Genomic DNA, 12,239 nt, shown 5'->3' with positions numbered 1-12,239 from the left:
GTTGGTTGGGCGACTGACTCTCAATTTTGGCTCAGGTCATGATCTCAGGGTCTTGAGATCAAGCCACCCTTCAGGCTCTGCATTAAGCATGGAGTCTGCTTAAGATTCTCCCTCTCCCCCTGCCCCTCCCCCTTGTTTGTCTCTCTCTCTCTCTCTCCCCCTCTATCTCAAAAAAAAGTGGTATCAGATTAAGATACTAAGAAATTGAATGCAGTCTAATTTTATGACACATTCTCTAGTATGATTTTTTTAAAAGATTTTATTTTTAAGTAATCTCTACACCCAACATGGGGCTCGAACTCACAACCCTGAGATCAAGAGTCACATGCTCCACCAACTGAGCCAGCCAGGCACCCCTAGTACAATTTCTTTTATATAAAAATTGCACCAATAACTTCGAGCCTCAATTATATGTTAATTTTGTGTCTATTTGCTCTTCAAAGTTTAAAGCACTTGCTGATTAATTTTTGTAATTCTTAGTTTAAAAAATTACTAAAATAAGCTTGAGATAATCGATTACCAAAAAGCAAAAACACAAAAAGCAGAATCAGACCTATAAATACCCAGAACAAACTGATGGTTGCCAGAGGGTCGGGGGGGGGAGGGCAAAACAGGTGAAGGGTTGTGGCAGGTACAGCCTCCAGGTTATGGAAGGAGCAGGTCACAGGAATACAAGGCACAGCAGAGGGAATTAGTCAAGGATACTGTAATAGCACTGCATGGTGACAGAGGGTAGCTACACTTGTGGTCGGCACAGCCTAAGGTAGGGAGATGTTGAATCACTATGTTGTGCTCCTGAAACTAATGTCACATTGTGTGTCAACTGTACTCAGATAAAAAATAAAAGAAAGTAAAATAGAAACAGCTAAGAGACTTTTTCATCCCCCAAAATTACAATAAAAATTGATTTTAGTTTTTATCAAATGTCGCCTCTAAATAAGAATGTTTCTGTAAATTAACTTTGGAAGTTGAGACATACTTTCTACAATTCTCACATTCAAGAAGTTTGAATAATATTTTGTAAATCCTAAATCTTGTAGTCTTTGTCTCTAGGACTTTCTGAGGTTAGCGGTTTCTATATTGTGATGGTAACAAATAAAATGAGCTTAGCTCAGCTCTGTGCAAGAAGTACTACGCTGGGCACAAAGCCTGTCTGTGCCCATGTAATTCTTTCCCTCTGCTTACTCACTGCCCGTCCTCTGGGTCAGTGGCTAATAATTTTTAAGTTGTCCTTTTGTTACTTCAATGGCCTCAAGCTACTTTTAATTTCATTCTGGTTCTGTTTGTGCATCTTTAAAATAGTTTATGATCTTAATTAGCATAAATTAATTAATAATTCCTGAAGGATTTTCCCTGAGTAATTTAACAACAACCCTAAATTAAAAAGCTTCTCATACGAAGCAGAGAAGTAGGTCGTTGAAAATTTATTGAAAGATTCTATCCCCCGCAGATCATGCAGGAAAGAACGAACATGGGCAGGTAAAATTGGAATGTATAATAGGTGATGGTGTTTTTGTAAACTAAGCATGACTTTTATTTATAAAAGCATTAGATAAAAATTTGAAGAAGATCCCATAATCCTATCATTTTAACGAATGATTTCATTTTGTAAATTTCCTTTGTGTGTGTGTCCATATGCACACGATTAAATGTGTTCAGAATACTTTTTTCTATGTTATATTGCAATAGCAACCTGTTACTTAGAAGAGCTTTACTTAGATTTCTAAAGATAAATACTTATTTTTACACCTCCATCATGAAACTCAACAGCTATATTGAAAAAGACAGTATATTGAAAAATTTATCATATATTGAAAAAGAGTAATAGTTACCTTTCTAAAATATTTTTAAATTTATGGTTTCTCTTTATGAAGTCATTTTTCCAGTGCTCTTTTCTTAAAAATTTTTTTTATTTCTTTTTTTTATACTATGCTCACACTTTATGAGCACTCGCTAGTTATAAGGAGTGGCCTGAGGCCAAACATACTTTTAAATCTGGACTACGATGATTTATTTATAGATAACTCACTCAAAGCTTTCTCTATGTTAAAAAAGAAAAGAAAAAAAAAAACTCACCTAAAAGAAAATATAGACAATAAACTCTTGGACATTGGTCTTTGCAATATTTTCTTAGATCTGTCTCTTCAGGCAAGGGCAACAAAAATATACATAAACAATTGCGACTATATCAAACTAAAAAGCTTTTTTGCACAGTGAAGGAAGCCATCAACAAAATGAAAAGGAACCTACTGAATGAGAAAAGATATTTGCAAATGATATATCTGGGAAGGGGTTAATATCCAAAATATATTAAAAACTCATGCAACTCAACATGATAAAAATAATCGGATTAAAAAACGGGCAGAGGATCTGAATAGAGATTTTTCCAAAGACCTACAGCCGGCCACAGAGACATGAGAAGATGCCTGACACATCACTAATCTTGAAGGAAATGCTACCACCTCACACCTGTCAGGATGGCTGGTATCAAAAGACAAGAAACAAGTGTCAGCAAGGATGTGGAGAAAGGGAACCCTTGTGCACTGCTGGTGGGAATGTCAATTGAGGCAGACACTGTGGGAAACAGTATGGAGGTTCCTCAAAAAGTAAAAATAGAAATAGCTTCCAATCTAGCAATTCCACTTCTGGGTATTTATCCAAAAAACCCTAAAAAATGTTAATCTTTGAAGACACATGCACCCTATGTTCACTGCAGTTATTATGCACAATAGCCAAGATATGGAAGCAACCTGTGTCCATCGATAGATAAATGAATAAAAAAGATGTGGTGTACATAAACAATGGAATATTACTCGATTATAAAAAAGAAGTGAGATCTCATCATTTTGTGGATGGAGTTAGAGGGTATTATGCTAAGTGAAATAAGTCAGACAAAGAAAAATAAATACCATATGATTTCATTTATATGTGGAATCTAAAAAACACAACAAATAAACAAAACAGACTCATAGATACAGACGACAAACTGGTTGCGAGAGGGAAAGGTGGGAGGGTGCAGGAAAGAGGTAAAGGGGATTGAAAGGTACAAACTTCCAGTTAACAAAATAAATAAGACATAGAGAAGTAAAGTACAGCATAGGGAATACAGTCAGTAAGACTGTAGTAACTTTGCATGGTGGCAGATGGATTATTGTGGTGAGTATTTTGTAATGTATAAAATGCTGTTATACATCTGAAACTAACTAATATAACATGTATGTCAGCTATATTTCAAAAAAAAAGAAAAAATCATAACCCCTTGAAAGTAAAAGGAAAAAAGAAGTCTATATTAAAAAGATTCATTATGTATGGTAAAGGGTACAAGTAATGTGATTTTTTTCAATTAAGCTCAGCAAATAGGATTGACTAAAGTGTTGGGATAATCTTTTCATTGGGAAGTAAATATGAATTGACTTTGTAATTTTCACGCATATAGTGGAACTTCTGCATTATTTATCCTTTTTCCATTTCTATGATACTTTCTCATTCCAAATAAGATTGAAACATCAGTAAATTTAAGAGCTAAGAATATAGCTATAGATCTTTTCACTTCCCTTGAGTTTATCTTCAGTAACTGAAGGTTTTTCTTTATATATCTAGAGAACCTACTTTGGACAATTTAACATGAATTAGATATTCCAGCTCTTTATCATGGCAGGAAAAATCCATTTCTGCTTTCCAATGTCTTACAGGATGTTGGCCATGGAGTACAAAGACCAAAATATGTATTTATTTACTGAGGTTGGCTTTCTTGATAAATGAGAGTAAATTGAACCCATTTTTCTAATTATTCATAACAATTATTTATATCTATGTAATGATATATAACCCCTAACATTGATGTATTTTAAAATTGAATCTTCTCAAACACTATTGGGACAGACAGTAGTTACACTTGTGAGCACAGCACAATGGACATGGAAGGAGAATCACTCTGTTGTATACCCAGAACTAATGTGACATTGTGGGTCTACTATACACAAATAAATAATTAAAAAGTAATAAAATAAAAGATAATAAATTAAAAATGCTGTGATAGAAGGAAAGAAGCACCGATATTTATCTCCTGCCAATTATCTTCACAATATTTTACATTTAATTTTCACAACTTTGCAAAGTAAGTATTGTGATATCTCCATTTTCAGATGGTGAGACAGCCATTTACAGAGGTCTTCATAACTTGCCCAATATCCCAGGTTTTGGTAAATTGCCTTGCCAGACCTTCCTGGTTCCAAGTCCTAAGGAAAGGTGTCACATCTTAAAAATGTAGCAACAAGATTGCCTATAACATCTAAATCATGGAACATGCTTAACCAATGTTTACTTCTCTCAAATAACCTCTCTTTACGTCCCTGTATCACTATCCATGTAATAGTGCTCAGAGTGAAAGAAGAGTATTTTATTTTCCAAGAGTGGCTATTATTTTGTTCATTTTCATATTATTTCCCACAGGAATATACAGATAAACTCCATATAAATTAAGTTCGATAACATGAGCAAAAGTCTGGGCAAACTAAAACATGTGTATACCGTATCACACAAAGGAACAATTTCTTCTTCTCTTCATAATTTTATCTCTGGAACACAGCTTTGAACCAAATGAGGTGAATCCATTTGAGGCACACAAATGAGATATATTGTATATACTTTTAGCATGATTCTGTCTGCTTCAGCAATGATTCCCTATAGTGGGATCTATGATCTTCAAATAAATAGATTAATTGCTGTTTGTTTAATAATGTGGCCAAGAAAAAAACATTTTATTATAACTAATTCTGAGATTTTGGTACTGATGACTTTACTTAGTTTTGCTTCCTTAAAAATAATAGTAAAGAAAAATGAAAATATAGCCCACTTATATGTTTACTATCAACTAAACTTGATTCATTAAAAAAAAATCCACATACACTGTATACAGTACTCAGCATTGAATCTCTTTCAAATAATTATCCAGGAATCCTGCGAGGTGCTTTACTCCATTTTTTTTCTAGGGAAATGAGGCTTATATATGTGCCCATGTTCAAGGCTCATAGACCTGTTACTGGCTAACTGGTCACCCTGGAATTCGAACCCACATCTAAAGGGTTCAAGTCCTATTTTCTCCCTCCAGACACTTCAGTGTGGTGTCGCATGAGAGGTACCTGTAAATATTTCCTGTGTGCATAAAAGAAATAGTAATCTAACTTTTGATTTGTTGACATCATGAGTTTAGTTTTCATTATGTTGCACAAGGACGTTATAATTAAATGTAAACTTTGCTAAATAAGATGTAGATGGACCTCTTCATAATTTAGCCCATTATTTCATGGACTCAAATATTAAAGAATCAGACTTTGGCAAAAGCATTCTGACTAGAATAAAACTCATTTGTTTTATCTTCTACAATGGTTTATCTTTGCCATGATTATGCCTTTTTTTATTATAGAAAATAAAAGCAGTGAAAACTGTGATTAGAAAAGATTTCTTTCTTTCTTTTTTTTGTAAACCCATAAGGCATTTTCTGATTTAAACCGTTGAATCATTCCTTACTTTTTTCAGAATTTCAAAATTTTGCTCTTGGAGTATTTTTTTTTTTTTTTTTTTGGTTAGAATTTTGGTCTTTATCCCAAGAGCAATTAGAAGCTACCGAAAGTTTGAAAGTTGACCTTAATTTTTTTGTTTTTTGACAGTATTCTTTTTTATTTATTTCTTTTTTTATTCTGTGCTGGGTTTTTTGTTGGTGGTGGTGGGTTTTTTTTAGATTATTTATTTATTTTTTATTATGTTCAGCTAGCCAACATACAGTACATCATGTTTTTGATGTAGTGTTCAATGATTCATTAGTTGCGTATAACACCCAGTGTTCATCACCACATGTGCCCTCCTTAATACCCATCACCTGGTTACCCCATCCACTCCCCCTCCCTTCTGTAACCTACCACTTGTATGGACATGGATGGAGCTGGAGGGGATTATGCTAAGTGAAATAAGTCAGGCAGAGAAAGACAATTATCATATAGTTTCACTCATATGTGGAACATAAGGAATAGTGCAGGGGACCACAGGGGAAGGGAGGGAAAACTGAATGGGAAGAAATCAGAGAGGGAGTCAAACCATGAAAGATTCTGGACTCTGGAGTACTTTTTATTTTGTACCACTTTCCTTTCACGTGTTTCAAATAGAAAATTTCCTGAGGTAGCGGACTCAGGGGTCAGAGATTTTTCTGATATTAATACTGTGAAGACCACAACTCATTTTAGAGGCCTTGTCCAAGAGGCTAGCTAGCACTGCTTCCTATAGATAGTGCAAGATATAAAGAGCAAGCCAGTGAAGTAGAAATGCTTCTTTTTACTACAAAGAATAAATCAGGGAGAACAGGACTCATCACCCGTTGGCCCCCGGTCTCATGAAGGCAAAGTATTCCACGGTGAGCTGGCCTGCCAACTGTGAAATTTTGTCAGTCAAAAACTAGCTTCCCCACGGATGCATCTGATAAATATAAAATAGAATAGAATAAAATAAAATAAAATAAAACAAAATAAGACAACATCAGTAAAGATACGCCCCCTGTTTGGGATGACAGTATTAATAAATCGACAGTCTTCCCAAGTTAGAGGATAATTCTCACTAAAACTTGGCCTCCTACTCTGGTTAATAAATGGCAAGAATATCCACCTGTTGTGCAGCCCACAGATCTGGGTGTCTTTCTTTTTTTTTTTTTTTTCCTGCGACACATAATACTTCAATAATTAGAATGTCAAGTGATGACCTTATACCAGAACATATTAAAACTTTAGGAATTTCACGTGATTTCTACAACAGAGCATTCACCCAAGCAACATAACCTAAGGCTTATCACTATTTGTTTGACAGTGCCCCCAAGTAACTTAACATACCAAATAAAAAGGCCTAATGAGTCAAAAAGACTTCATTTACAATTCAGATCTTGGGAAGCTCGTTAAAACCCTCAGACAGTTATAAAGCACATGCCTAAATAAGATTACAGAGCATTACAATGGGTGTCTTTCTTTAAACCTCCTTCTGCTCTCTCCAGAATACACCCACTTATCGACTATTAAGTTTTGTTTTACTATTTTTCTTACTGTTCACTTCTTCCACTTCTGTCTACAATGTTGACCTCTTCACCCAAACCACCCTCCAAAGCTATCCTTTCCCTCCCGCCTTCTCTCTTCTGCAGTGTTTCCTAATTTGGGGGTCTGACATCTTCACACGGGGCAGAAATACCACTGACACTTCTGTGTGTGGAGGTGCGCGATGCTGGCAGGTCGTATGAACTGGGGGTGTCAACTTCAGTCACTGGTCAGGATGATGTCCGCCAGGTTTCTCTACTGGCAAGTAAGTTATAATTTTTCCCTTAATAATTAAGAAGTATTTTGTGGAGAAATACCCAGAGATGATGAAAATATCCTGTTTCTCATCATAATTTCACCTATTAATTTTAGCATCATCAATAATTCTTTCCTGCAACAATTATTACTGTGTCATTTGCCTAATGGTGATTTTCCATTTGCATCCTTCCTTCATTATTCATTGCGACTGTACTGGAAAGAAGAGCTGTCTCTTCTCCCCATTTATTTATTTACTCAACTACTTACTGATACCAGTTGGGACTCATGGATATTTATTGTATTTGATGTTGTCTTACATTATGACCATTATTTGGTGTTTTGCTCACATCATCCCCGATTTGGCCGTCGGTAGCTTCTTCAAGTTGGCTCCTGAATCCTTCTCGCACGCCCCACCAGTCATTCTGTAAGCACTCCCTTGCTTTCTGACACCACAAGATGATGTCTCATCCTGTATTTTTTCTGTATTAGCCTTGTAATCCACCCTTTATCCAAAAGTCATTTTCCTTTAATTGTAGAACGGTATCCAGAAATTAAGATGTGGACGCCAGGAGTGTTCACTGCTACTGGAATGTTCTTGCCTCTAGGTGCTCTCAGGAAATACATGTATGGACACGCACACACACATATACAAGTCTGTATTTCTTTCTATACCTAAGACTCTGTCTATACATTAAAGCCATGGGTCCATACTTATTCCTCTGATTTTAGTCCAGCACCAGAGGGCTTCTTCCAGCTTTTCCCCTTCTCTTATTTGTAACTTGGCTCTTATTGCTTACAATATATTTACCTATCTGCTAAATCTTAGTCTGCACAGAAAGTACTTCAGAATCTCTAGTTAATACATTTGTTAAAAACAAATTTACAAAATAGTACAGGGCTCGTGTGGGGTCTATATTTGTGTATGGTATGCAATCAAAATATTGTTTCCCCGTATTACTCAAGTTAATTCTTTTCTTCTCTATCTCCTTCCATAAGGTTGTGTCATTCATTTACAACATATATATAATCTATATACATTACATAATATATATATTCATTTCTTTTGCAGAAGTTAGTGGATAAACATGTATTTTCACATTCCCGCTTCCTTAGTACTTAAAGAATAGCAGACTGTAGACACTTCCACAGCGTGTTTTTTTGTTTGTTTGTTTTTTGGTGAATGTATAAATAACCCTGTATTCTAAAATACAAAATAAATTATCTGTAGGCATGGACAATGACAGTGGCAAATCATGATATGTTGTCAACTGAAACTAGAAGCTGATGATTATAGCAAATTTCTTAATATCAGCCAACCTTTTCATTTTCTTTAACTGACTTCTCTGAAATTACTGGTGTGGAACATTGCCCTGAGCATCCTGTCAGAGTTTATTAGTAATGGTGAAGCACTATTCTAGAAAGCAGAACATATTCCTCCCTGATCACTCCACTTACCAATAAAACAGTTCTTATGACCTTAGTTGGACTGATGATTCTTTTCTCCATCACACTCACAGAATCTCCAAGCAGAGCATCACAACCAACTTTGGAGGCACTTAGCATAATTATCTCAACTATTGATCCCTTCCATATCTATATTCTTAGCAATGATCTTTGCAAGAATTCTGAGTGTTCTTTTTATAATTTCTGTATCATTAAAAAATATCTTCATTGCTGGAATTAGCGAGTCTCAGACTGGAATGCACTGAAGCACAACACGACCCCCTCCCAGAACAATGCCTTCCTCCACAGCATCCCATGTAGGGTTGAGTGCACCTGCAGCTCTTTCTTCCCATTCACTTCCACATCACTTTTCCCACCAACCTTCAGCAGAGCTACTCCATCTGCAAGTTTTTCAAGATATTCATTCAGTGTTTCCTTTTCATAATTGCTAGTTATGATATGCCATGGCTCAGTGATTTCCTGCATAGGTTTTTCAATTTGAGCCTGTTATCTTTTCCTTTCCAGGACATGGCTTCATCTTTGGTCACAGTGACATCTCCAACTTTTCCTGTCATAAAGCTGAGCATCATCAGATTTGGGGTCAACCTCTCTTCTCTGAACATTGAACCACCAGCATCAATACCCATGTGTTTAATTAGGTTTTTCTATTGTCACCAAGACCTGGAGATCTGACTGCTCTAATCTGAAGACCAGTTTTTAGCCTATTCAAAATGAGTGTATTTAGAGCTTGTTCATTAACATCTTTAGCAATTATGACCAAGGGCTTACAAGGAGCATTGGCAATTTCAAGGGCAGGTGTAATGGACCAGACACTAGACATCTTCTTTTCACTCAGTATAACATAGGCATTCACATTTCTGAGCTTTTGATATACACAAAGTATGGAGAAACAATCAAACTTCAATTTAATAATTTATAATTCATCATTCAGTGTTTCCCATCTTTTGATGGGATTACATTCTTCCTTTCAATCTTTTCCACCATATCAGAAATGATATTGCCAATTTCTTTGTTTGCAGAAATCACAGCAACCTAAGCAATTTCTTTGGGGCTCAACAGGTTTGGACTGCTTCTTACATTCAGCAATCACAGCACCTATAGCTAACACCACAGCTTTTCCAGTTCCCACTGGGTTAGCACCTTTGCTAACCTTCTCCAAGCCTTCCTTGGCAAGATAGTACACTGATATGGCAGCAGTGGTGGTGGATCTTTGGTCTTTTCATTTGTGTTACTGGCAATGTCTTGAGCAAGCATAGTCCACCTATTGTTTAGGTGGACTTTAAGTCACCTGACTTTGCAATGGTCACACCATACTCTGGGACTTTTCATCCACTAATAATCACTAGTAATCGGTCCAGGATCTGCTCAAAGGTCTACTACACTTGGAAGCATTAAGGCTGAGACATCTGCACCAAATTTTACAACATTGGCATAAGCCTGAGTAAGATGAGGAACAAGTGCCCTGGATAGTGGCCTCATCTGGTGAAAGATAGTAGGTCATCAGAGCATTTCTGCAAGGAGGCTGTGGGCGTGAACCCGGACAGGCAAGGGAGAAAGTCAGGGCACACGCAGCACTCAACCCATGTGCCCTCTCTGCACCACTCCCTCTGTGTGGGCCACTGTCTGTGTGGCACAGCAGCTTCCATGCCCTCCCGGTGGCCCAGGACTGGCAGTCCGTGTGCACCATGCTTACTTTTTTAACGTTAACAAGTCTTGGAAATTACCCCATATTATTTCATTGAGGTCTTCCTCATTCTTTCCCACAGTTTCTTAGTACTCCACTGGGTGGATGCACCATACTTTAGTCAAACACTCTCCTGTGTACAAGCATTTAAGTTGTTTCCAATATTTTACAAATCAAATAATGCTGTAGGGAAGAACCTTGTGCAAATCTACTGTTGGAGGTGTATCTTTCGGAATAGGTTCCCAGAAGTGGGGTTGCTGGATCAAATGATAAGCACATATACAGTCTTGTTATGTATTGTTAAATCTCCCACCAGAAGGACGGTGCCGGTTTGCATTCTCACTAACAATCCAGGAGAGTCCCTGTTTACCCACAGCCTTACCAAGAGGATATGTTGTCATACTTTCTAATTTTTCCCCATCTGATAACTGAGAAATGACATTATTTTAATTTGTATTTCTATAATTATGTTTGAACTTTAAAAAAGACATATAAAGAGCCACTTATATCTTTTTTTAAAAAATATATGTGAGCTTCTGCTCATGTCTATTTCATGTTTTACCATTGGGTTTTCAATTTCTTTTTCTTTGGTTTTAAGAGTTCTTTATACATTAAGAATATTAGCCCTTTGCATCACATGTTGCAAATATTTTCTTCCAGTTTGTCACTTGCCTATGATATGGAGTATTTTTTTTTTTTTAACTTTCATGTAGTCCAATTTATCAATGTCTTCTTTTATTTCCTCTGGAGTTTGAGAAATAGAAAGTATTTTCCCAAACTGAGAATAAAGAGAAGCTGATCTCTTTATTCTTCTAGTTCTTACATGTTTTCATTTTTTTCTATTTAAATTCCTGATCTATTTGGATATTTATAGATATGATATCTATTTGGATCTGGTATAAGGTATGAGAAACGTACCAAATTTTATTTTTTTCCAAATGGTTACCTAGATGCTCTACAACCATTACTTTAAAAGTCCAGCTTTGCCCCAGTAATATTCCAAAGACATTACCTATATCACAGAGTATACTTCCTCACGTACTTAGATATATTTCTGGGTTTTCCATTCTGTTCCCTGATCTCATTGTGTACTCACAAGCCAGCACCACACTAATTATGGATACTTTGAAGTCCATCTTTATACCTTTATATCTTGGCGGCGGGGGGAGGCTAATATCCCCTTATAGATTTTCTTTTTCAGTGTTTTCCTGCTTCTTCTTGGATGTTTGTTTTTCCATATGAACTTGATTATCAGTTTGTCTTCCATCAAAAAAAAAAAAAACCTGCTGTTATTTTGATAAGGATTGTATTAAGTTTATAAATTAATTTAGGGAGAACTGACATTTTTACAATATTGTATAATCTATTACAAGAGAAAGGGATGTCTTTCCACTTGTTCAGGTCCCCTTCTGTGTCTTTCTATGTTTTAAAGTTTTTTATAAAGTTCCTTATCACACATTTCTTTTTAAATCCTTCATCTTGTTTGTTGTAGTTGCTAAAGGGGCTTTGCCCCACTCATCCACATCTTTCTTTCTTAGGGTACTTGAGAAACTTGCAGCAAACGTCCATGCTCTCCTCCAGTCCTTTCTTTACATTTGATCCAGAGTGATCTTTTTAAAAATGTAAATCTGCTTATCTTCTTTCAAAGTGTTTGAAAAGCTTCTACATTTATTAAGATGAAGACCGTGTTCCTAACTGGGCTTCACAAGTGCCCCCCTCTTCTGGCCACTTTGTGGGCTTTAAGCACACTGGCCATTTTTCTG

At 36.1% G+C, this 12,239-nt stretch overlaps 1 protein-coding gene and 1 pseudogene across 10 annotated transcripts in view; both read right to left on the bottom strand.

The window, feature by feature from the left end:
- Nucleotides 1-12,239, bottom strand: part of GRIA4 (glutamate ionotropic receptor AMPA type subunit 4) — a 372,192-nt gene that overhangs the window by 251,153 nt on the left and 108,800 nt on the right. The window lies entirely within an intron of this gene.
- Nucleotides 6,364-10,301, bottom strand: LOC113914381 (annotated as a pseudogene).

The sequence above is a fragment of the Zalophus californianus genome, chromosome 11 (genome assembly GCF_009762305.2).
Source record: "Zalophus californianus isolate mZalCal1 chromosome 11, mZalCal1.pri.v2, whole genome shotgun sequence".
NCBI lineage: Eukaryota > Metazoa > Chordata > Mammalia > Carnivora > Otariidae > Zalophus > Zalophus californianus.
Note: the sequence above shows the minus strand (reverse complement) of the source record. Positions and strands in the feature narration are given on the sequence as shown.